General features: G+C 41.3%; 1 long non-coding RNA gene across 1 annotated transcript; it reads right to left on the bottom strand.

Moving 5' to 3' along the window:
- Positions 1-624: 624 nt before the first annotated feature.
- Positions 625-22034, bottom strand: LOC133365775 (uncharacterized). The gene is made up of 3 exons (XR_009758318.1): positions 21783-22034; positions 2655-2705; positions 625-652 (listed from the first exon to the last, which is right to left on the bottom strand). It is a non-coding gene; the product is annotated as an uncharacterized LOC133365775 (long non-coding RNA).
- Between the last annotated feature and the right edge of the window lie 1397 nt (positions 22035-23431).

Below are 23431 nucleotides of genomic sequence, written 5' to 3'. Positions count from 1 at the left end.
ATTGTACCCTTCCCATCCCTTCCCACCCACTAGGGTGGATGGTGTTGGGAGTAAAGTAACCTGAACTGGAGGAGGGGTCAATAGACAGAAAGGCAACCTATTCTTCCCTCACTGATTCCTTCTTTAGCAACAACTAGTTGTTATGTAGATTGTTCTTCTCAGGCTTTACTTCCTTCCTCTTTCTTGTTAGTTACTTTATGTGCTAACCTCACAACTCCATAATGGTCATGTGTATGCCTGTGCTCCTGTTTCCCAGGAGTAATAAACCTAGAGTTTCTTTATTCTTTCAGTCACCAGTCTTACCAGACCATTCATTTGTGCACCCTGCTCCAATAGATGGAGCACTGCAGGATGTTCGCACACAGACACAAAAGTACAATATCCCCAGCAGGATGGAAAGTCAATTGGAATTTCGTGTGTGGCTTACAATGGAAGAGCAATGAATGAATAGCAATAGGAGCTGCCCGTCTGGAAGCACGCTAAGAAAGCTATCAGAAAACACAAACAAATCCATCTATAAGCAGATGCCAGTCTATGTAAAATATACAGTATACGATTTTTTAAAAAAACCACCCATAACCGGGTGATTATTATGAAAAAAACCCCACATATTAATAAATGAGTTAGAAATCTCTTACCTTCCTGCTGTTCCCTGGCATGTGGGAAAGGGGTTGGCAGGGGAAGAGAACGAGAGAAAGAAATGGATATTTACATATTAATGCATCTTTGGTGTTGAACTATGGGCACGTCTCAAAACTATATCATTAACCAGTCTTGAAATAATTTTGAAACCAGATTAATGACCAGGCCTTTCTACAAAATATCTTGAGGACTGCAGTCTTATGAGAGTGCTGGGACTTCTTTGATAGATATTCCCAATTCTATCACTGAAGTTACCTGGATTGTCTAAATGGGAGCAACAGCACCCAAACAGGCTCAAAACTGTTGCTAATGTGCAGTTGCTAATGTGCAGTGCAGTAAGGCCCAGTTCACCCTTTGGTGATCCGTGAGCCAAATCTGAACTACTGAGCAGGGAAGGGTGAATCTGTCAGTTCTGGTTTTGCTCTGTTTTTCATTTTTCCACTTAAAGTTCAGTTCTCAGCACTTCAACATCAGTTTGCAATTTATTTTTTAAAAGTCCTGTGAAAATTTACCAGCATTTTAGAGAAAGCTTCTCTTAATATACACATTTTTGCAAAGCAATTTCCCCTAATATAATGCATTTTTGGATGTTGTTTTCATGAATATATGCATATTAATACACACTTCACCCTAGTGTATATGGATTTTCTGTACATGTGGCTAGCGAAATGCATTGCAAAATCTGGAGAAATATGAATTTCGAAGGATGGCTGTATTGCGTTGTGTATTGTTTTTAAAAGTGCAAATTAGGTGGATTTGCCTTGAAATGCAAAATCAATTTAACTGCTCTCCTATCCCTACCACTGAGGCAACACATCTTCTCTTCCAGTCATCACTGTCTCCATATCTTCCTCTGATGCTTGCAGTAACTGTGAGTGCCCTCATCTCGAGACATCATTATTAGAGGAAGGATGAGTTCTGAGTCAATATTGTCTGTATTTTTATCTGTTCCTGATCATGGTTTTTTTAATTACACTTTTACTTTGATTTTCATGGATTTTGTTTTATTTTAAAAGGCTCAATTTGTGTGCATATGTTTTCTGTTTTTTCTCTGTTGTGGTTGTCTTAATAACCCTCTCCTGCATTTGATGTTTATGACCAGTAGACCACATAAATGAAAATTGGGGTGGGTGGGAATCAAATGCCTAAGCTTTGAAATATAGACCTGGGAATTTATTTTGAGAGACTCAGTTGAGTGTTAAGTTTTGTGAATAAGCAAGAAAGTAATAATCTCCAGAAGTGAAGTAATGCTAACTAAATGAGTCACAGGAGAATTTAAGTTTGAATTTGCTTTAAAAATCTTTCCCTGCTCTCAACTAAGGATTGACAGATCAGTCTATTTTTGGTCTGTACCACTTCTGGTGTGTTCATTCACAAATCTGATCTGTCCCTTTACTGCATTAATCTGTGGGTTTTTTTTAAAAAAAGTACAAAAGTACCTATTTAAATAGTATTTTATCACAAAATGCATATTTAAATATGCATTTAAGCTCAGTGTATGTACTTCTAAGGCCCAGTTCACATATAACATTAAACTGAATCATGGTCAAGTAAACCAAGAACAAACCATGGTTATAGCTCATGGTTTGTCTGGAGGGAGACAAACCTCCAGCCTAGACTAATGCTAAGTAAGCCAAACCATGACTTAGCCCTGGGTAGCACAGTAATAGCAGGACCAGAGGAGGAGCAAAGCCACTGCGATCTACTCTGGGAACCCATAGATTTGGTCATTTGGGCTAAGATATGGTTTGGCTTAGTGCAACATCTGAACCAGGTCTAAATGTATTTCATCCTAAAATATGTAATTTGGTACTTTTTTAGCAGAGAATTGTATCCCAGAAGTGCAAAATACAACAGATAATTATGTTCCAGACTTTTTATATATCCAGGATGTTGAAATCAGGTTGGTTCATTTAACAATGAAGACCAAATGACATTCCCGTGCATATCTGCCTCCAAATTGTATGCATTAATCATTGCTCATTTGTGACCATGCTCTGGATGTTACTTACTCCTCATACTCGGCTTCCTCATCAGACATTGTGGCAGTTATTGGGTTTCTCCTGGAAGAAAAGAAACAAATTCGTGATTTTGCTGCTGGGGGTGCATTGTGTTGTTAAACTTCAGAAACTGCTGAGCGATGACAGCAGGATAGCCTGCGAATAAATAACTAAAGACGGCTATCTTTTCTCAGGTCAGCTGGAGGTAACCCTTCCCCCTCCAGCACATTGGCTTATTTTCAGGGGTACCCAGATCAGGGGGAAAAATTACATAGGAGATGATGGCACAGACCAAAGGATACTGTCACTCATTCCAGCCTCCCCCACCCCCCCGCCACCCAGCAGTTCTCCTGGGAGCCTATCATAACTCCATCTGGCATCCCTTTGCCTTTTATAGTATGAATTGCAGGCAGGGGCAGTGGGCAAACAAAGAAGGATTGTGATCAAAGACTGCAGCAGGTGGAGCATGTGGGAACAAGGTTAGGAGGAGAATACTTCCGTGTGTTCCATCACAATCTATTTTTAACTGTCGTCACCATCAAGGCTCAGGGCAGAAGAGAATGCAAGGCGTTCCCCATGTAGGAAGCAGTGGCTTCCATTGGGCATCCAGGAACAACCTACCAGAAATTTACCCTCTAGAAGTTCAACTATAACTTAGGTTGTGCACGCACCATGCGTTCAAAGCACATTTAAAACACATTCCCCTCCCCCAAATTATTATTATTATTTTGATATAATTTTATCCTGCCCCACAATCTCAGAGGTAGGTTGCAAATCAGTTATATGCAAATAATCCATAAAACAGAGCAGGTTAAAAACAGAGTCTCTCTCTCTCCCTCTTTCTCTAATCTTGAGCCAGCATAACTAGTTATACAGGCATAGCTGATGTGGTGCCCTCCAGCTGTTGTTGGACTCCAACTCCTATGAGCTCCAGACAGTATGACCAATGGTCAGAATTTATGGGAGTTGTAGTTTAACAGTCTCTGGAAGGTATCATGTTGGGTACCCTTGCCTTACAACAACAGAAAGTAATGCTAGCAACTTCAAAAGGCCCGAACAAATAGGTGGGTCTTCCTCCAAGGAGCATACATGGCTGTCCTCCCCTTATATCCTCACAACAACCCTGTGAAGTAAAATAGACTGAGTGATATTGATTGACCCAAAGAGATCCAGTACGCTTCATGGCTGAGTAGCAGTATTAATATTTCTTGAACCTGGGTCTCCCACTCCTAACTACTACAGTATGCTAATTATTTATTAAGTATGCTTACTTCCAGTACTATATAGCAAAACTGCCATACTACGTGCTTCAAGTGGTTGCCAGCATGGCTTAACAAGCACGGCTTTCTTTCAAGGAACCTCCAAGGGAGTGGTAATTGTGTGATAATTTGGAAAGTGCTCTGTTAGATATTTCCATCCTCTTTCTCAGCAAGGAGATCAATAAAGGTGTGTGTAGAAGCAACCCCTATGGAAGCAACCGCCCAGTGGGTGGGGAAACCTTAAAGAAGAGTTTGTACCTGTGAGTTTTAGTTGAGAAAGAGAGCTGGGGAGGAAGAAGCTGTTAATGCAAGAATTAGTCCCTTGTCACCTTGAATTAGGGCTTTAAGTTTTAAAACTAAAGTTTTAAGTTTTTGTCTGTGGGAACCCTTGATCTTGCTATCTTGGACTTCTCTGCAAGCAACTCCTGTGCTGGTGCTTCGTCAGACACATGGAACTTTGGGAATTATTATATTCTGAATATACATGTTATATTTTGTTGGGGACATTGTTGTATTATTGCTGCTGTATTCGCTACCCAATTTAAACTTGCAAAATATTACAAATTGTAATTGTGTTTGCATTATTCATTTATGAAATAGCCCCACAGAACCCAAGAGACTGGCATACAGGCAATAAGAGAGCTCAAAATGTGTATGAAGTGACGCAAGCCTTTTAAAAATATGCGTGTGGCTGTAGCATACCAATCATTTGAACGCTGGTATGTGCTGTCCCCCAATGGTAGCATGCCTGGTTGCTTGCTCCTCACCTTCATTCTCCTGCTGGGGAACGAAATGCCCTAGAGCCTGGTGCTTCCATTTCAGGTACTTGGCTGTGGGACACTTTCTTTTCCCCAAAAAGTAGGTATGACAGTAATAGTGAGGAGGCAGGGGACTGAGTGAGGAATGACCTGCAGGCAGCTAGGGGTGGGGGAGAAATTTGATTCCATTCACATTTAAAGCCAAATCTATCAAATTTCTGAACCACTATGAGAACAGAAAATCCAGCCCTCTTTCCAAATTCGCAAGCATCCGAATTTTGCAGTGCAGTTTTCCAGCCAAAGAATGTGTACAAAAATGCATATGTTAGGGGAAAGTGTGCATAGAAGTGAATATCTTAGTTAAAATAACATACACAAATGTGCTATATTAGCGGAGGTTGTTTGCAAAAATGTTCACATTAATCAAACACTGTATGCAATGCATTGATTAGGAGAAAGTCATGCCAAGATGAAGAATTTTCATGAGGACTTTTTTTAAAAAATAATCTCAACGCAAATTGCTGCAGAAATATGGATATTAAATTGGAAAAATGAGAAATGAAGAGAAACAAAATGGGCAGATCCTTTATTTATTAATTAAATTTATATCCTGCCGTTTCTCCCAGAAGGAGCCCAAGGTGATACCTTCTATCCCTACAAGCAGCCAAGTGCTTCTGATGGAACCGGTGCAATTCCTTTCCACTTACCAAGTACACGATCCTTATTTATTAACCTTGTTTATTGTTGAGAGGCAGCATCAATCCTTGTAATTGCAAACTCAGGTGGCTAGTGTGACTAAATGTAGCCGAAACAGGGCTACTGAGAAACAAGAGGGAGGTGTCAGTTTGCTCAGGGGAATCCTCAGATCTGAAGAAGTACCACCACCACAAACAATATTTTGTAAAGCCGCCAGAATTCTAAGAGGGCAACCCCTCCCCCAAAGCAATCCAATGTGGACTGAGCAGTATCGGTAGCCATAGTATGTAGAGTGACGGTTGGAAAAGGAGAAGAAAAACAGATGGGGAGGATGGAGAAAATGGAAGGCCCTGCTTAAGAGGGAATGACTGGGTGGAACCCTGAACAGGAGCACCCCTTTTAGTAGGAAGGAGTTGCAGATCCCCCTTGTAACTGCATAAAGCTGCTTAAATGTAGCATGTTACACTATAAAGGCAGCCAATTTATGTGAAACAGCTGGCTGCAGCCATGATGATTATGTTGGCCCTCTGCTGTCAGAGGCAGTATATTTTTGAATACCAGTTGTTGGAAATTGCACATTGATAGAGAGCGCTCTTGCACTCAGGTTCTGCTTGCGAGCTTCCCACAGACATGTGGTTGGCGACTATGAGAGCAGGATTCTGGACTAGATGGGCCTTTGGCTCTTCTTATGTTCTCAGAGCCACATGTCTGAATAGAAAGAAGCTCACCCTGCTGTGTGTGAGCCCACTTTGAGCTCCCTTCTACTTATTTGTCTGTAAACACTCTAACAGTATTTGTGACCAAAAAGCTACGCCATTGTTGTATCATCTACATTTTTTTTTAATAAGCATTTTCTCAGATGGTTGGAAAATTACATTCTGAAGTTAAGGTGTCAGAAATGCTTTACCATTTCTTTACCAGTTTCCATGATGTACAAATCTGACACACTGCTAGAAAGTATGGGGGGGGGGGGAAGGCCAGTGGACCTTTTTCTGAGCAAGAGGCTGAAATTGCTCTTTAGGCAGGGGTATAAGAGCAATGAGGGAGAACTAGCTGTTGAATCACTGGAAGATACGCCATCCCCAATGGATTGGAGTAGTACCTGGCTCTCTCCTTGCCTTCTCTCTGGATGGCTTGAAGCAGCAGGAGCACAGAGCCCACTGAATTCAATGCAGTCCTGGATGGTATTGTGCCTGGGGGATATTTCTCTCTCGGGCTACTTTCCCCTCTCCCCCAAAGTCGCTACAGGCATTGACATGAGTAAACAACCATGCTTTCTAACCAAAAGTGAATGTGTTTACACAGAACTGAAGCATTGCACCAACAGTAGCCGATCTCATACAAAGAGATCAGTTCACGTATGTCTGTGGTACGTAACTTTACTGTTTAACTTCCATGCTTCACTGCAAAGTAAATTTGCAAGGCGAGATAAAGGACTATCACGCCACATATACAAAACCACGCTGGCATTCTGTGTATGAATCTCCAACAACTACATCACCTGGTTCCGGGATGGGGGGGGGCTTTGGCCATCCGGATGTTGTTGGACTGCAACTCCTGTTGTTCCTAACCGCTGGCCATGGTGACTGGGACAGATGGGAGCTTGAATCCAACATCAGTTACAGGTTCTCCATCCTTGGCCCAGTTCCAAACACACAATGGCTGATGAAGACTGGCATGCTTAAATCGACTGGTAATGGAGCTGCCAGATGTTTGTTTCCCCTACAGCTGCAGTGGGGGAACCAGGAAGTGAATCAGGAAGTAAAAAGAGGGTCCTGTGATTGTGGGGCTTTGGACTGACCACCCCTGGGGAAGTGGAAGGGTTGCTAATCTCCCTGTGCTAGCCCTGTTGTATGGTTAGATTAGCAATGGTTGCTTGTCTTGTAGGCATTTGCAACACTGAATGAGTGTGCTGATTATCCAGTATAGCATTACAACCTCCCTGTAATATTCCAATATTAGATGCTGTAGCATTGGCAGCAGGTTAGATTAGATGAACTTTGAGATCCCCTCTATGTTCTTAGGTAACCTTCCTCAACCTGTTACCATCCATATGTGGTTGAACTACAACTCCCATCACACTTGACCATTGCCCACGCTAGCTGTGACTGATGGGAGTTGGAATCCAACCGCAACTGGAGGGCACCAGGTTGGGGAAGGCTGACTGTTTCCATGAGTCTACTTTACACGTGCATTGAGATGGAAATCTACCCTTGTATCACTGTTAAGCCGTCTGGATAATAACTAGAGTGTGATATTTCAAGTGTGTAAATGCTACTCAGTCTGAATCCACTGTGGCTTCCCAGGAAAGAGATGTTTGGGTCATGAATAGCAGAAGCCACAACCTCATCAGTGTGTCTTGGCTATGAAAATGGCAGATGTACTAAGCAAATTTGCTCAGAAGAAGCATGTCCTACGGAATTCAATGGGGGCTGAATCCCAAGTAAGTGCATTTAGAATTACAGCCTTATTGCAAGGAATTATTAGGAAAATAAAATAAGAACTGTATCACATTGCCAGTGTATACATGAGGTTCAGCCACAATCTGGGTACCTCTTCCCAAAATCCCAATTACTGGAGAACTTTTTTGGGCAACAAAAGGCTAAAATATTTGGAGTTTGTGTGTTTAGAAAAAAGATGGCTAAATTAACAGGGGACACACTAGAACAGGGATAGCCAGCATGGTGCCCTCCAGATGTTGTGAGGGTTAGTCCTTGCAAGCTTATTCCACAATTGGTTCCTATCGAATGAGTCAAAGGCTGAGAAGTCAACAAAAGCAGCAAAAAGCCTCCTAGAAGGATTGCTGGTATATTTATGAATTAAATGATGTAACACAAAGATCTGGTCTAGTGTGCTATGGCTTTTCCTAAATCCAGCTTGTTCCTGATGAAGAATATTGTTTTCATCTGCCCAGCCTGTCAACTTCTGGAGGAGGAAGCTACTGTAAATCTTAGAGCTGACATCCAATAAACTAATTGATTGGTAGTTCTGAGGTTTAGATTTATCTCCTTTCTTGTAAATTGGAAGTATTATATTCAATTTTCATCCCTTGGGGAAAATGCCTGTGGTATTAATACAGGAGAACAATTTAGCCAAGAGAGGAGTCCTCCATTCAGAATTACTCTTAAAAACCTCTGGTCGGATCATATCCTCACCAGGTGCTTTACCTGCTGCTAGGGCGTGAATAACTTTGCTCACTTCTTGTTCTGTAACCAGGGGCCATTCTGGAAGTGATGCCAACAAATCCAAATTAGGAGTTGGACCGTTAGTACCATTGTTTTTATCACTTCCAAAGATGTTACTATAGTAAGTATGCCAAGCGTTTGCTGAAATACATGCCTCCAATATGGGATTTAATCCCTTATCTGACACTGGGATCATATCCCAAAACTTTCTCTCATTCCTTTCCTGGGCTGCCAACCCTAACTCTTTTCACGAAACCACCATGTGTCTCCTTTTTTTCTTCTTCTAAGAAGGTCCTTATAGGCTAAGCAGCAAGAAGTCAGCACCTTGCAGCTTCCAGCTTCAGCTGCCTCACCTTGAGCAAGATTCTTTTTGGCTTGTCTGCATTCAGTCTCATGCCACCCTTCTTTATGGGAGGCCATTCTAGACTGGTGAGCTGGTCTTGTTAAGAGTGGCCTTAAGGCATTATCAGTAATCAAAATACATTTTATAGGATCCAAATGTCATTCTACAATATTATGACGCACTTCCAAAAACTAAGAACTATTCAGTTGATCCTGGACTGACTGACTGACTGAGGAAGACTATCTTAATTGTTTCCCACTATTAATTGTTCCCTCTGTTATGTCAGTGAGTGTAGGATACAATAGGGGAACTTGTATAAAAATGGACCAGAGTATAGGTAGGTGATCACTTTCTGGGCGATCAAAGATGTTATAATTCGCCTTGTAGGACAGTAGTTTAGATGAACAAAAATATAGTCAATAATGCTGCCTGACCTACTATTAAGAAATGTGAAATATCCATTATCCTGCGGACTGCCATGAAGGCATATCAGCTGGAAACAAGACTAGCGCAAGTAATCTTCGGCCTTCTTCATCAGCTGTTTTATCCTGTGAAAGACGATCATATGGAAGAACATCACTACAGTCCAAGCCAAAAACATTATCCTTTCCATAAGGTCCTGTACCAACACAGGCATTAAAATCTCTACAGACCACGATGCTTGCTTCCGGATACTGTACCTCACAGAGGTTCAAAACCTCTGCCAGTTCTTCCCAAAGTATCTTTGAATTCACAGCTTTATCAGGTGGAAAATATACATTAAGACAAATTAAAGTGCCCAGCTTGCCCCCCTCCCCTAGTTTCCTCTTACCAATACTGATTGTATAAAGTTAGATCTGGATTGGTAAATTACCTCAGCTAAAACATCGAGTTTCACCAAGACTAATGTGACCAAGCTTCCCTAGCTCTACCTTTCTGATGAAATTTTATTGCAGGTAGCAGAAAAGAACTAAATCCTTGCAGCAAAAAAGTTGATGTATCCAATAACCAAGTTTCTTGGAGAAAGAATATCATACAGCAGAAGGAATTTACTAAACTCTTGATCTACACGCTTGTTCTGCCACCCAGCAATATTCCATGATATCACAGAAAGGGAAGCGTGTAGCTCTGTCCTATCTAGTCAGGGGGATTGCCAAAACAGACATTAAGTATTAAAGGGGGGAACTCGAATTTTCTCTCTGCTTTTCTTAATCTCATGTCCATTTCCTGGGTGTGGGAGATTATTTGATCTTTTGCTGTCTCAGATCCCTGCTGGTTCAGGGCAATGGCCCATCTTGTCCAGCATCTTGTTCTCACAGCGTCCAACCAGATGCCCCTGGAAAGCCCACAAGCGGGACCTGAGTAGGGTTGCCAGGTTCATGGCCTGAGACTGATCCTGTATCTTTAGGAGAAGAGAAAGTCAGCCAAGTGCAGGTGTTCTTGTAACCCTGTAATAGGAAAAACCACAAGGTGGAATTCTCCCTTCCCCCTGCACAACTTTTAAAGACCTCTTGGTTGCCAGGCCCAGCCTCCAAGAGGTCTTCTGTATCTTTAAAAGTTGTGCAGGGGGAAGGGAGAATTCCACCTTGTGGTTTTTCCCATTACAGTGTTGCAAGAACACCTGCACTGGGCTGACTTTCTCTTCTCCTAAAGATACAGGGTCAGTCTCAGGCCATGAATCTGGCAACCCTAGACCTGAGTGCAACAGCCCTCTTCCCCACTTGCAATCCCCAGCAACTGGCATAATGCCTCTGAGAACATTGTGGGAGCAAATACTGGGCTCTCAGGAAGATAATGTTGGTAACACTCCCAGGGGAATTGTGTTAAAGTACAACCAATCCATTCCATTTGTGCATAAGTAGGTTTGAGATTATTGGCACAAAAGAATCTGGAGTCTACACAAAACTGATTGCTGATTACGAAAATAAACAGGGCAATAAGAGGTAAAACACAAACTGCAGTGGTTGGAAGGTACAGTAAAAGGAAGTGTTGAAACGTGTGAAGCTTTACAGTGGAGTTCATACAAGAAAGCAGAGCATCTAAATGTATCTTAGGCTTTGCTGGCCATCCAGAACTTGAGTATGCATTATTGCTCAAGGCTGCAGCCCTTATTGAAATCAATGGAATTTACTTTTGAGTAGGCATGCAGTGGTTTGTGCTAGGAATCTTTTTGGAAATAATGCTATCCAAGCCTCAATGTACCATCTTTAACATGGGAATAAGATGACCTACCTCACAGAGTAGTTCAGAAGATGAGCAACAGCCTGACCCAACTAATTTATTTCCTTGGCTCTCCCTTGAGAGAAAGGGTTCTGAAAAAACCCCTAATACTAGTTACCCAAGCCAACCTAGCACTAGTCTTCACAGTCTCAGCCTCCTTTCGCATATTGGCTCCCCCATTTCCCCCAGTCTGCCACTACTACAATCCCCAGACACAGCCGTCTATTGAAGACTGAGCCTAGATGTTGGACAGAAAGACAAGTGCTTCCTAAAACATTTGTGGTAAGAAGATTCCCCAGAAACAAGTCATTGCCTATGTAAAAACAAAAGCTGCCACCTTTTGTTTCCAAAAAACACACTAAAGGAGAAGTGATGTTTTTATTTAAATATTTTTATCCCCTTGCTTTTCTTTGTAAATAAGTTCAAAGCAGCTTACTAAATGACTAAAATACATCAAACTATTACAATAATAAAAGCAAAAATCTAAAAAAATACTAAAAATAGTATCCTATAATAAAAGTAAGTTTAAATGGATTAAAAAGTGACGATATAAAAACATGAAACACAATTAAATGTTCAGTGGAACAAAAGGTCTTAGCAGCATGCCTGAATATAAGAAAAACTTTACTGAATCAAGCCAAAGGCCCATCTGCTCCAGCACCCTGTGCTTACAGTGACCAGCCAGATGCCTATGGAAACCCCACAAGCTGGACATAACAGTGCTCTCTGCACTTGTGATTCTCTAGCAACTGATATTCAGAGGCATTCTACCTCCACCAGTGGAGACAGAACATAGTCATAATGGCTATGAAGCCGAAACGAGAAGGAGCCCACTGCACTTTTCTAGGGAGGGAGTGCCACAGTCCAGGTGCTGCAATACAAAAGGTCCTTTCTTGGTAGTCCAACCACTACTCAATGTGGTGGAATGCATAGCAAACCCTCTGATAATGAATAAATTCAGTGGGTAGGCAGCTTATATGCAAGGAAGCCATAGCTCAGTGGTAGAGCATCTGCTTTGTGGGCAGAAGGTCCCAGGTTCAGTCCCAGCATCTCCAGATAAGACTTGGAATGTCCCCAATTTGAAATCCTGGAGAGGCATCGCCCATCAATGTAGACAATACTGAGGCTTCTGCCTGGTGGTGACCCCCTTATTAACTGCTTCCCCGGTCAGTTGTGCTTGAAATCAGAAGGGCGCCCCTGTTCGGTGCACACCTTTTCCTGCTTGCCCCCTAACTATGTAGGAAGCCTAGTGTATTGTCTACACTGACTGGTAGCGGCTCTCCAGTGTTTCAGGCAGGGAACATTCCCAGCCCCACCTGATAATTAAAGGGTTAACACCACAGATAATCTCTGTAGAATTAACCCTTTAGACATTCCTTTCCCCTCCATCCTCATTTGCGACCTTTCTCACACACATACACACATTTACATACACACATTTACACATGCACCCACTTAATTCGAATATGCATGCATTTAATTTGAACCGGGCGGGATAAGCAGCCGTTAGCAGAAATAATACAGATCTTGTAAACTCAGGTCTGTGGCTTCCTTTATGGAATCAATCCATCTCTTGTTTGGTCTTCCTCTTTTTCTACTCCCTTCTGTTTTTTTCCAGCATTATTGTCTTTTCTAGTGAATCATGTCTTCTCATTATGTGTCCAAAGTAGGATAACCTCAGTTTCATCATTTTAGCTTCTAGTGACAGTTTTGGTTCAATTTGTTCTAACACCCAATTATTTGTCTTTTTCGCAGTCCATGGTATGCACAAAGCTCTCCTCCAACACCACATTTCAAATGAGTTGATTTTTCTCTTATCCGCCTTTTTCACTGTCCAGCTTTCACATCCATATATGGAGATTGGGAATACAATGGTCTGAATGATCCTGGTGTTCAGTGATACATCTTTGCATTTGAGGACCTTTTCTAGTTCTGTCATAACTGCCCTCCCGAGTCCTAGCCTTCTTCTGATTTCTTGACTATGGTCTCCATTTTGGTTAATGACTGTGCCAAGGTATTGATAATTCTTGACAAATTCAATGTCCTCATTATCAACTTTGAAGTTACATAAATCTTCTGTTATCATTACTTTAGTCTTCTTGACATTCAGCTATAGTCCTGCTTTTGTGCTTTCTTTTTTAACTTTCATCAGCATTCTTTTCAGATCATTACTGGTTTCTGCTAAGAGTATGGTATCATCTACATATCTTAAATTACTGATATTTCTCCCTCAATTTTCACACTTCCTTCATCTTGGTCCAATCCTGCTTTCCATATGATGTGTTCTGCATATAGATTAAACAAATAGGATGATAAAATACACCCCTGTCTCACACCCTTTCCAATGGGGAACCAATCAGTTTCTCCATATTCTGTCCTTACACTAACCTTTTGTCCAGAGTATAGGTTGTGCATCAGAACAATCCCATACTGTGGTACCCCCATTTCTTTTAAAACCGTTCCATAGTTTTTTGTGATCTACACAATCAAAGACTTTGCTGTGATCTATAAAACATGGGGTGATCTTCTTCTGAAATACCTTGGTCCATTCCATTATCCAGGGTATGCTTGCAATATGATCTCTGGTGCCTCTTCCCTTTCTAAATCCAGCTTGGATTTTTTTCCCCGGAGAGCCGGTTGTTAAACATTTACCAGCACACCACTGATTATACCCCTTATTCTGCCATGTCCCCGGGAGCACAGACATGTAGAAATTGTTTCCCCTAAATCCTCCCTTAAGATCCCAGCTGCAGGTAATAGTTCTGATAACACCTCTGCACCTTTTTTTCCAGGAGCCATCCATCTGCTTCAGTGGCCAATTAAATATAGAAATATAGAAATCAGTCTTATCCTGTTTTATCCGTAGAGTCCCTGTTAATTCATTATCTGCCTGATTTGGCTTCTTCCTCAATTCCTCACACTCATCTTCAAATCCATTCTGCCCCATAACATTGTCTAACCTAGCACATTCTATTAGTAAGTCCTCTTGCCACTCATCTAATACAATAAGGTTAGGGTCAGAAAGAGTAAGGTGGGAAAGTTCAATAATGTCATCCTGGATTTCTTCCACATCTGCCATGTCTGGCCATATCGTACCCTGTCTTTCCCAGTCCATCAAGAAGTCACACACATGATCCCCAAGATCCTGGTCATCAATGTGGGAAATATCAACCGGCAGCTCTGTGGAGTTTTTATCGGCTTCTTGACTAGGCGGTACTGGAGCTGGAGCTGTTGTCAGGACCCCAATCTCAATTAAGCCCACTATGACCTGCATATTGGCCTTAAGACCAGAGAGCTCCTTCCTTAGATTGTCCAGGCTCTGAAATATTCTCTCATTAGCTTGAGCTGTGAGAAAACACTGGTCCCTGAGATATTTATATACTTCAGCAAGAGCTACCTGAGTTTCCTTTTCTATGCCAAACCAAGAGTTGTGTTGCTGTACAGTACCAAAATTGTACAAAGATGCGCCATCTTCAAGAGACGATAAAAAATAATTTCTGCATATGAGTTCTGGGTCAAGAGACCAATTGCCCATCTGTTCTTGATCAAAAGTATCTTGAAACTCTCCCAGCTGGGGATCTCTACTATCTTCATCATTTACCCGGGAAATAAAGTTCAGTGAGTCTGCTATAACTGGGGTAGAGTTGCCCTTACTTAAATTTCCTTCATTAAATGTTCCTTCAATTTCTATGGGAGGCAATATTCCAAAATTGACCTCTGTGCAGGTAAAGAGAGAGGTTCTATAAATGTCATTCAGCTTTTCTGGGATCTAGTTACTACTAAACATACTTATGGCAACCAAGGTGATGATGGGCCAAGGTCACCCAGTGAGCTTCATGGCTATGTGGGGATTCAAATCCTGGTCTCCCAGGTCGTAGTCCAACACCTTAACCACTACACCACACTGGCTCTTTCCATAGTGCCCTAATCACTCTGAATTCACTCCAGGAGAAAAATGCCAGGCACTTCTACTAAAATCTTTCTCCGTCGTTGTCCACTCAATGCAATAAAAACAGGCAAAGCAGCAAAAAAACAACTTCAAAACAGAGTGCTACTTCCTTGCTCATCTCCTGACAAGCCCTGCCTCGTCATTGATTCATAAAAAACTCAGAAAATACTCCAAATTAGAACACAAGAGGGGCCAATCGGTCTCACCTCAGGTTGTAAACTTTAAACTCCTTAATCACAAAATGCTAAATAAAATGGTAAAATGGTCAAACCATAAAATAATAATATAAAAGTTTTAAACAATAAAGCCAGTACATTAGGAAGGAGCCACGGAGCTCACAACAAAGCAACCTCCTCCATCGCCACATTCCCCCGTTCTCGCCTTCTGCATGCCATTTTGCAACGCAGTTCTCCAAACCAACAGCGTTTATAAAAACACATATATTAGGGGGAAGTGTGCAAAAACAAAATACATGAATGAAAATAACATACAAAAATGCATTATATTAAGAGAAATTGCTTGCACAAATGTGTACATTAGTCAAAGCTCCATACAAAAATGTGTTTAGTGGGAGAAATTTGCACTAAAACGCTGAAGAGTGTTAGGCCCATAGGAAACTGCTTTATACTGAGTCAGACCATTGGTCCACCCAGCCCCATATCATCTACATTGGCAGCGGCTGTTCAGGATTCCATATTGGGTACCTTCCCAGCCCTATCTGGAGATGCCACGGATTGAACGTCGGGATTTCTGTATCAAAGCAGATGTTCTACTACTGACCTACAGCCCTTTCCCCAAAACATTAAGTGAGGACTGAGTTCAGGAAGTTATCAAGCAGGCCAGTCATGTACTAATGGAAGCCCTTTGTGGCTTGCATCTAGCGTATTTACAAAGAAAGGTAGAAAGCTGCCTTCTACTGAGACCAACTGGTCCATCTAGCTCAGTGCTGTCTACACGGACTGGCAGCAGCTCTCCAGGGTTTCTGACAGGGGTCTTTTCACAGTCCTACTTGGAGATGCCAAGGATTGAACTTGGGACCTTCTGCTTGCAAAGTAGAAGCTTCACCACTGAGCTATGGCCCTTCCCCAAATGTTCACGATGATTAAAAACCAATCGCAAATTGCTGCAGAACTGAATTTGGAAAAATGAATACAGAGAATGAAAACTGATATATCTTTCCATCCCTAGCTCAGAGACACTTGGCAGATTGCTGGTAGAAGCAGAATGCTGGACTAGACCGGCCTTGGCGTCATCTAGTGAGACAATTCCTTTTGTGCTATAATGTGTCAAGGAATAACTGATCCATGTGGTTATCCCAGGCATGTGTGCCTCATGCTTTCCCAAAGCTACAGTTCTCAAGTTTCTTTTGACAGAAGGCATGGCAATTTAACTACTTCATGCTCATAGGACACAGCATGGGCTCCTCTTCGTGCGCCCTTGCTTAAGCCACCTTCATTCAGCCTCAGTTCCCTTAACTGTACAATGGGCATTAATAGTGACGTACTTCACAGGATTGTTGTACGGGCGAAGACATATAAAGATGGAAAAGCAGATTTAAAAGGGAGGTGTTAATGACGTAGTGTCAGTTGTGCATTCATGTTACAGAGCCTTATCAAGATGTCTCTCAGCTGTTTATTGCTTCCGGGGGAGGGGTGCGGATGGGTGACAGGCAACCTGACCTCCATTTACCAGTCGGGCTCAGAGGCAGCCCGACCCAAAACATTTTGGCTCCTGAGGGACAAAATCCACACTGTGCTTTGGCCCAATTTTATATATTTTTTTAAAAGTTATGAATTAAATGTATATGGCCATCAACAAAATAAAAGCAATAATACAGTATTTTAAAATGCAAAATCACAATGATCAAAAATTAATATTAATAGAACACTATTACCAGCTCTTTTATAGTGTCCCACATCTTTTCTCCCTGAGGCAGCTGCTTGGCTCGGCTGCACGGCAGGGCTGGGCCCGATATCTCAATTCACTGGAGATGGTGCAGAGAAGATTGCTTAGGGCTGGACTAGGAACAATTTGTAATGGAGTTGTGCACTCTCTCTCTCTCTCGTATCTCATTTGTATACATAGTATACATAGGAAGTATACATAGGGTTAATGATATTCAAAACTACCCTGTGAAGTAAGCCAATCTGAGGGGAAAAGTGACTGTCCCAAGGTCATCCAGAAAGCTTCATGCAAGTCTCTTAGAAGGCCAGGCTTATCTCTTGATCCACAAGCCACACTAACCCAAGGTTTGCTAGCTGGGAGGGTGGGTTTTTTAAAGCCAATTTCAAGGCAAATTCCAGTCTAAAGTGGCTTACAGAAAATTAAAATAGTGCAAAATATAAAAATATCACAAACTTTTAAAACTGAACACTACATTTTTTTACAGAACTAGAGAGAACATCATTGAGAAAGACCATTGCCCAGCTAACAGACATCATGCAGGGAAGACAAGTTGAAGGGGAAAAAAAACATTCTTTACATCCTTCCAAAAAGCCTGCAGTATTATTATTTTGCTCAGGTCCAATGTAAGGGAGTTGTATAATTGTGGGACCACCACAGAGAAAGCCCTTTCCCCTGTGGCAACCCACCTTGTCAACCTAGTGGGTATGCACACTAAGAGAGCATCTGAAGCAGATCTTAAGGAATGGCCAGGATGGTATAAGTGCAGATGATTTAAAAACAAATAAACCCAGGGCCCAAACCATTTAGGGCTTCCAAGGTCAAAACCAGTACTTAGAATTGACCCAAGAATAGCACTACTAACCAGTACAGCTGATATAATAAAGGGGTTACAGATGCTGACCAGAGCTTGGAAAAGTTACGTTTTTGAACTACAACTTCCATCAGCCCAATCCAGTGGCCATGCTGGCTGGGGCTGATGGGAGTTGTAGTTCAAAAAAAGTAACTTTTCCAAGCTCTGATGCTGACCACATGGCCTCTAATAGAACTGCGGCAGCCACATTCTTAAAAAAAAAGAGTAAATGTACTGCCTTCAAGTTGATTCCAACTTATGGCGACCCTATGAATAGGGTTTTCATGAGGCTGAGAGGGAGTGACTGGCCCAAGGTCACCCAGTGCACTTCATGGCTATGTGGGGATTAGAACCCTGGTCTCCCAGGTCGCAGTCCAACACCTTAACCACTACACCACACTAGCTCTTGCGCCACATTCTTAACCAGCAAAATTTTCCAAACTACCTTCAAAGGCAGCCCCATGTTGAGTGCATTGCAGTAGTTTAGTCTGGATGTGACTAGAGCATGGATCTGGCTTGCACTGGGTCATTAGGCAGAGAGAGGTTTCTGGCTCAGCCAGCTGATCTTAAGTCTCATGAAGGGGCAACAAATTGTTAGCTATTTACATAGCTTTGGGAATGTTGCCTGTAGGATTTTTGGCCTTAGATCCCAACCCTGGGGTACCATGAACCTTGACTTGGCGAGTGAGGTGTGCATTTTGGTGCACCATCTCAGGTACCATTATGTCTTGTGACAGCTCACCTGTGAGGGCTTGGCCCTTTAGGCATATCCAGGTCCCTTCCCTGAATATCCCTTTATTTTTTTTAAAAAAAGAGTAAAATATAAGGAAAAGTGTGCATGCCGTGTTCTACCCACTACTCAGTAAATAATATAAATCTATAGAATAAAATAAAATACACTGGAGTGTTCTAGCTGATGAATCTGAAGGCACTACAAAGAGTGACCACTGCTATACCTTCATTTTTAATGTTATATAGTTTAATTACATTTGATTAACACGTAATACAACTATATAACCTACAAACATGAAGCTATCTGGATTTACATTCTGTTTTACATTTTTTTTAAATTCAGTCCTCATGAAAACTTGTCAGCACATTAATGTGAATTCCTCCTAATATACACATAATCAGTTTTGATTAATATACACATTTTTGCAGGCAATTTCCCCTAAATTATTATAACATGTTTTTGTAAGTTATCTTCACCAATGTATGTATTTTTTTGCACATTTTCTCCTAACATGCACATTTTCGTACACAATGTTTGACTGGCAAACTGAATCGCAAAATTTGGAGAAGTGCAGGATAATTGCATTTCAGTTTGAGTATTGGTCCAAAAATTGCAGATTGGATAGTTTCTCTTTAACAGAGTTGAATTTCTCCCCCATCCTTAGGTACAAGCAAGCTAGAGCTGGCCCTACCATTGGGCAGACTGACGTTTGGGATGTCAGAGAGTCAGCTGTTTTGGGGTATCATCAAAAGGTAGCAAATTGTTATTTTTAAAAAGTATTAGTAGTAGTAGTAGTAGTATTAACTATAGATACTCCCAGGGAGAGGCAGTTGTAGGATATTTTTGCCTCTGAGGCTGAAATAAGTTGGCCAGCTTTGGGTACTATGCACTCGGCTTGACATATTGTGGGTGGGGGAGACTTTGCTATTCTGCCTTAGATGGCAAAATGTCTTGGGCCAGCCCTCTAACAAACCGTCAGGGTTTGGACTGGCACAGAGGAGGGATTTAGACATTATTTTCCTGCCCTTCCTGTGTCCCTTTTTGACTTTGTTTGACACAGTTGAGGTGATGGCGGTGGGAGCATTTTTAGTGTTCTTGTCCTGAGCAGCTGTTGTAAAAGGTCATAGATATTTTGAAAGTCTCCTTCCATTGTTTCTCAATGTCCCATTTGAATCCCTTCCTACTATATCTTTAAATAACCTTGACCAGGCTGGGGTGGTATCCTTGCATCCTGCCAACCCAGGATCATCACTTTCCTTCACCTTCCCTAATAGGGATTCACTATTGTGCCAAGCAAGTTTATCTACCTAATGGAAATTAAAAAAAAAAAAGTTCCTGACAAGCATGTCACATTTTTGGAAGCACTGATATGCCTTTGAATGACATTTTTCTTCCAGAATCCGAGTTACCATGTGTTTGCTGAGCAAAGATGTGTGAATTGCTTTACGATCTGTTTATGTCTCTAAATGCAAACATTGCACATCCTGCCAGGTTCCTTGTGGGCGAAACACACCAGACATTGAGTCAGAGACCTTGTTCCTATCTTCTGATTAAGTTGGACCTACCGAACTGCAGGGGTTAGAATGTACCTGGAGGTCATCTAGATCAACCACATAGCCAAATGGCCCTTACGAAAGCAGCCCATATCAGACTAATTCACATACAGTGCAATCCTAAACTTGTTGACTGTGAATTAAATCCCACTATATCCAATGTTTTTCCCCCTACAAAGTATGCATTGAATTAGCCTAGAGGTATTATTTATTAATTACATTTATATCCCACCTTTCCTCCAAGGAGCTCAGGGTGGCATGCAAACATGGTTCTCCCCCTCCTAATTTATTCTCACAATAATCCTATGAGGTACATTAGGCTGAGAGGCAGTGACTGGCCTAAGGACACCTAGTAAGCTTCATGGCCAAGCAGGGATTTGAACCCTGGTCTCTAGGGTAAAACTCTACCCACTACACCAGACTGGCTCACTAGGAGAACTAGAACCAGAAGCCTCAATACATGGGGAGGCCTCCCATACAACATTTATTTTGGTACCATTTCAGACTGTTCCAAGCACTGTCCCAAGCACTTTGTGTACATTAGTTATGTCAGTACACCGTACAACAATCCTGTAAGGTAGGCTTCAAGAGAAGTTGTTGATCTGCATCTAGGGATGGAAGGATATGTCAGTTTCAGTTCTTTCCGTTTCTCATTTTTCTAATCTTAAATTCTCTACATTTCTGCAGCAATTTATGATTTTTTTTAAAAAATGCAAATTCTTCAGCATTTTAGTGTGAATCTCTTCTAATAAACATATATTTTGTATGCAGATTTGACTAATGTACACATTTTTGCAAGCAATTTCTTCCAATATAGAGCATTTTGTACTTCATTATCACTAATATATTAACTTTAATGCATGCTTTTCTCTAATAAGGGCATTTTTGTAAACTTTCTTTGGTTGGAGAACTTCACTGCAAAATTCAGACAAGTGCGTTTTTCAAAGGATGACTGTCTTTTGGTACTCATATTGTTTTAGAAAGTGCGAATTTGATAGATTCGGCTTTAAATGTGAACTGAATCAAATTTCTCCCCCATCTCTATCTGTAGCTAAATTATATATTTTATTATTATATAATTACAACACTGCACACCACACTGTGAGTCCTTTACATATATTGTCTCAGCAATCTGTATAACAGTCTTGTAAAAGGTGGGTTGTTGTCCCCACATTACAAGGAAGGGATGCTGAGTCCAAAAGATGGCTGAAAACCTGTGGGAAGTCCTGACTCACACTCTTAGGCTGCAATCCTACACTTACTTATGTGGGAATAAGACCACATTCACATCATACATTTATTCTACTATTATGCCACTTTAAACAGTCATGGCTTCCCCCAAAGAATCCTGGGAAATATTGTTTGTGAAGGGTAGTGAGAGTTGTTAGGAGATCCCTGTTCCCCTCACAGAGCTCCAATTCCCTACCAGTCAGAATAAGCTAGATGGATAAACAATCAGTCTGGTAAAAGGTATCTTCTTATGTTCATCTAAATGCAGGCATGAGAATCCCAAGCACAGACTTATTAGCAAAAAACCTTATTAAGAATTGAATTTGCTGGTTTCTCACAAGAGGCAGTCTAATAAGAGCACAACCCATCTCAGCATCCTTTCCTTCTAAATACACACTCCTGCACCCCAGTTATATAGATCAAACATCAGCGTGAGCAAACATTGCTGGGTCCCAACAAACACCCACGCACACCTCTCACCTGGAGACAGATAGTCCAGCAATCTTTCTTCCCCTCAGCAGGCACTGGGTACTCCAGGAGCTGGTGTGTGTGTGTGTGAGGCCTTATAATGAGGTAACCAGACGCCTCCCCTCGCCCTCCACCCCTCTCATTTGGAGGATGCAATTTGTGGCGAGGGAAATGACATTGGGGTGAGTTCATCTATGCATTCCTGGGGCAGAATGTTCACGGTCATAAATGAGCGAGAGCAGCATTTTCTTGTCGTTGCTGCAAGCTGGACGCTGGCGTTCCCCTGCCCCTGGCCCCATCGAAAGCCATTTTGGAAGTCCTTTTCAGACATGCATGAGGGGTAAAAATAATGTGTGTGTTTGGGAGGGGGGCTGAGAAGGAGAGTGTCATCAAAGCAGCAAATTCTACTGCCAAATGCCACACTTTCCTTAGGAGCTTGTAGAAAGCACTTGTTTGCTTGTGGAAGGACTTTCTGCAGATGTTCTAATAAGCACGAATAGGTTAGTGGTGGAGATAACTGCCATACTGCTCCCCACCTTGAACATGAATGTCTGAAAAGGGCTATTCAAACTGGTGATGAATGCTCAGTCTTGGTTTTTCAGATATTCATTTCCATGTGCCCCTATTTCCACACCAGTTCCTTAATTTTATTTAAAAAGGTCACACAAGAACTTGTAAGAATTTTTGTGTGCATTTCTCAGAATATACACATTTTGCATAAACTTTGCCACATATACATATTTTTGCAAGCCATCTTCCTTAACACAGCTATGTTCATTTTCAGATGCAGCTTTTGGCTGGACAACAACATCACAAAATCAGGGAAGAAGTCTACATTTGGAAGGACAGTTGTATTTTGGTTCATCTCTACATTCAAGAAGTGCAATTTACAAATTCCTAATTCAAACAGCCTCTACAAATTCCTCCTGATCATCATCATCATCAAATTTTATTACGGTCAAAGACCAATATACAGGAATAAGGGTAAAACATCATAACTAGAATGATATCATATTCAATTAAGAATTAGTTAAAAGAGTCAAATATCAAAACCGTACGGAGTATTCATTATTCATTAATATTTAACACTATAAAATACGGAATACATTATAAAAATTAATTAAACTAATTAAAAGATTAATTAAATTCAGCCTGCATATTTAAAACTATATAAGTTAAACCAGTAAAATTCATTTTCAAAGATCTTTTACCCATTTTCTCCTACAGAGAATAGCAGCTATACAAAATTTAGCGACTTTTTCTGTAGTTGATTGCTGATAATCTCCAAGTAAATGATCCAAAAGCATTTCTTCATTTCTACCAGGCACAAGATCTAGAATAGGTTTAATTATCTGGTTTCTAAGGTCTGTATAGTAAAAGCATCGTAAAAGGACATGAGCAATTGTTTCAACCTCATCCTCACCGCACGGGCATTTTCTATCACAATAAGGGATTTCGTTGAATCTACCTTCTAGAAGTTTTGATGGAAGGGTATTCATTCTTGCGAGAGAAAAAGCCCTGTGGTAGTTAGGAATAGTAAGGTAGGACAGATAAGGCATTGGGGTTAAGAATTTTGAATTATATCTGTGCTTCCTAACCTGCATTAGATGCTGTTGAAAATCTATATCCTTAATTCTTTGTAATATACTCATCTCGGCTTT

The sequence above is a fragment of the Rhineura floridana genome, chromosome 11 (assembly GCF_030035675.1).
Source record: "Rhineura floridana isolate rRhiFlo1 chromosome 11, rRhiFlo1.hap2, whole genome shotgun sequence".
Taxonomy (NCBI): Eukaryota; Metazoa; Chordata; class Lepidosauria; order Squamata; family Rhineuridae; genus Rhineura; species Rhineura floridana.
Note: the sequence above shows the minus strand (reverse complement) of the source record. Positions and strands in the feature narration are given on the sequence as shown.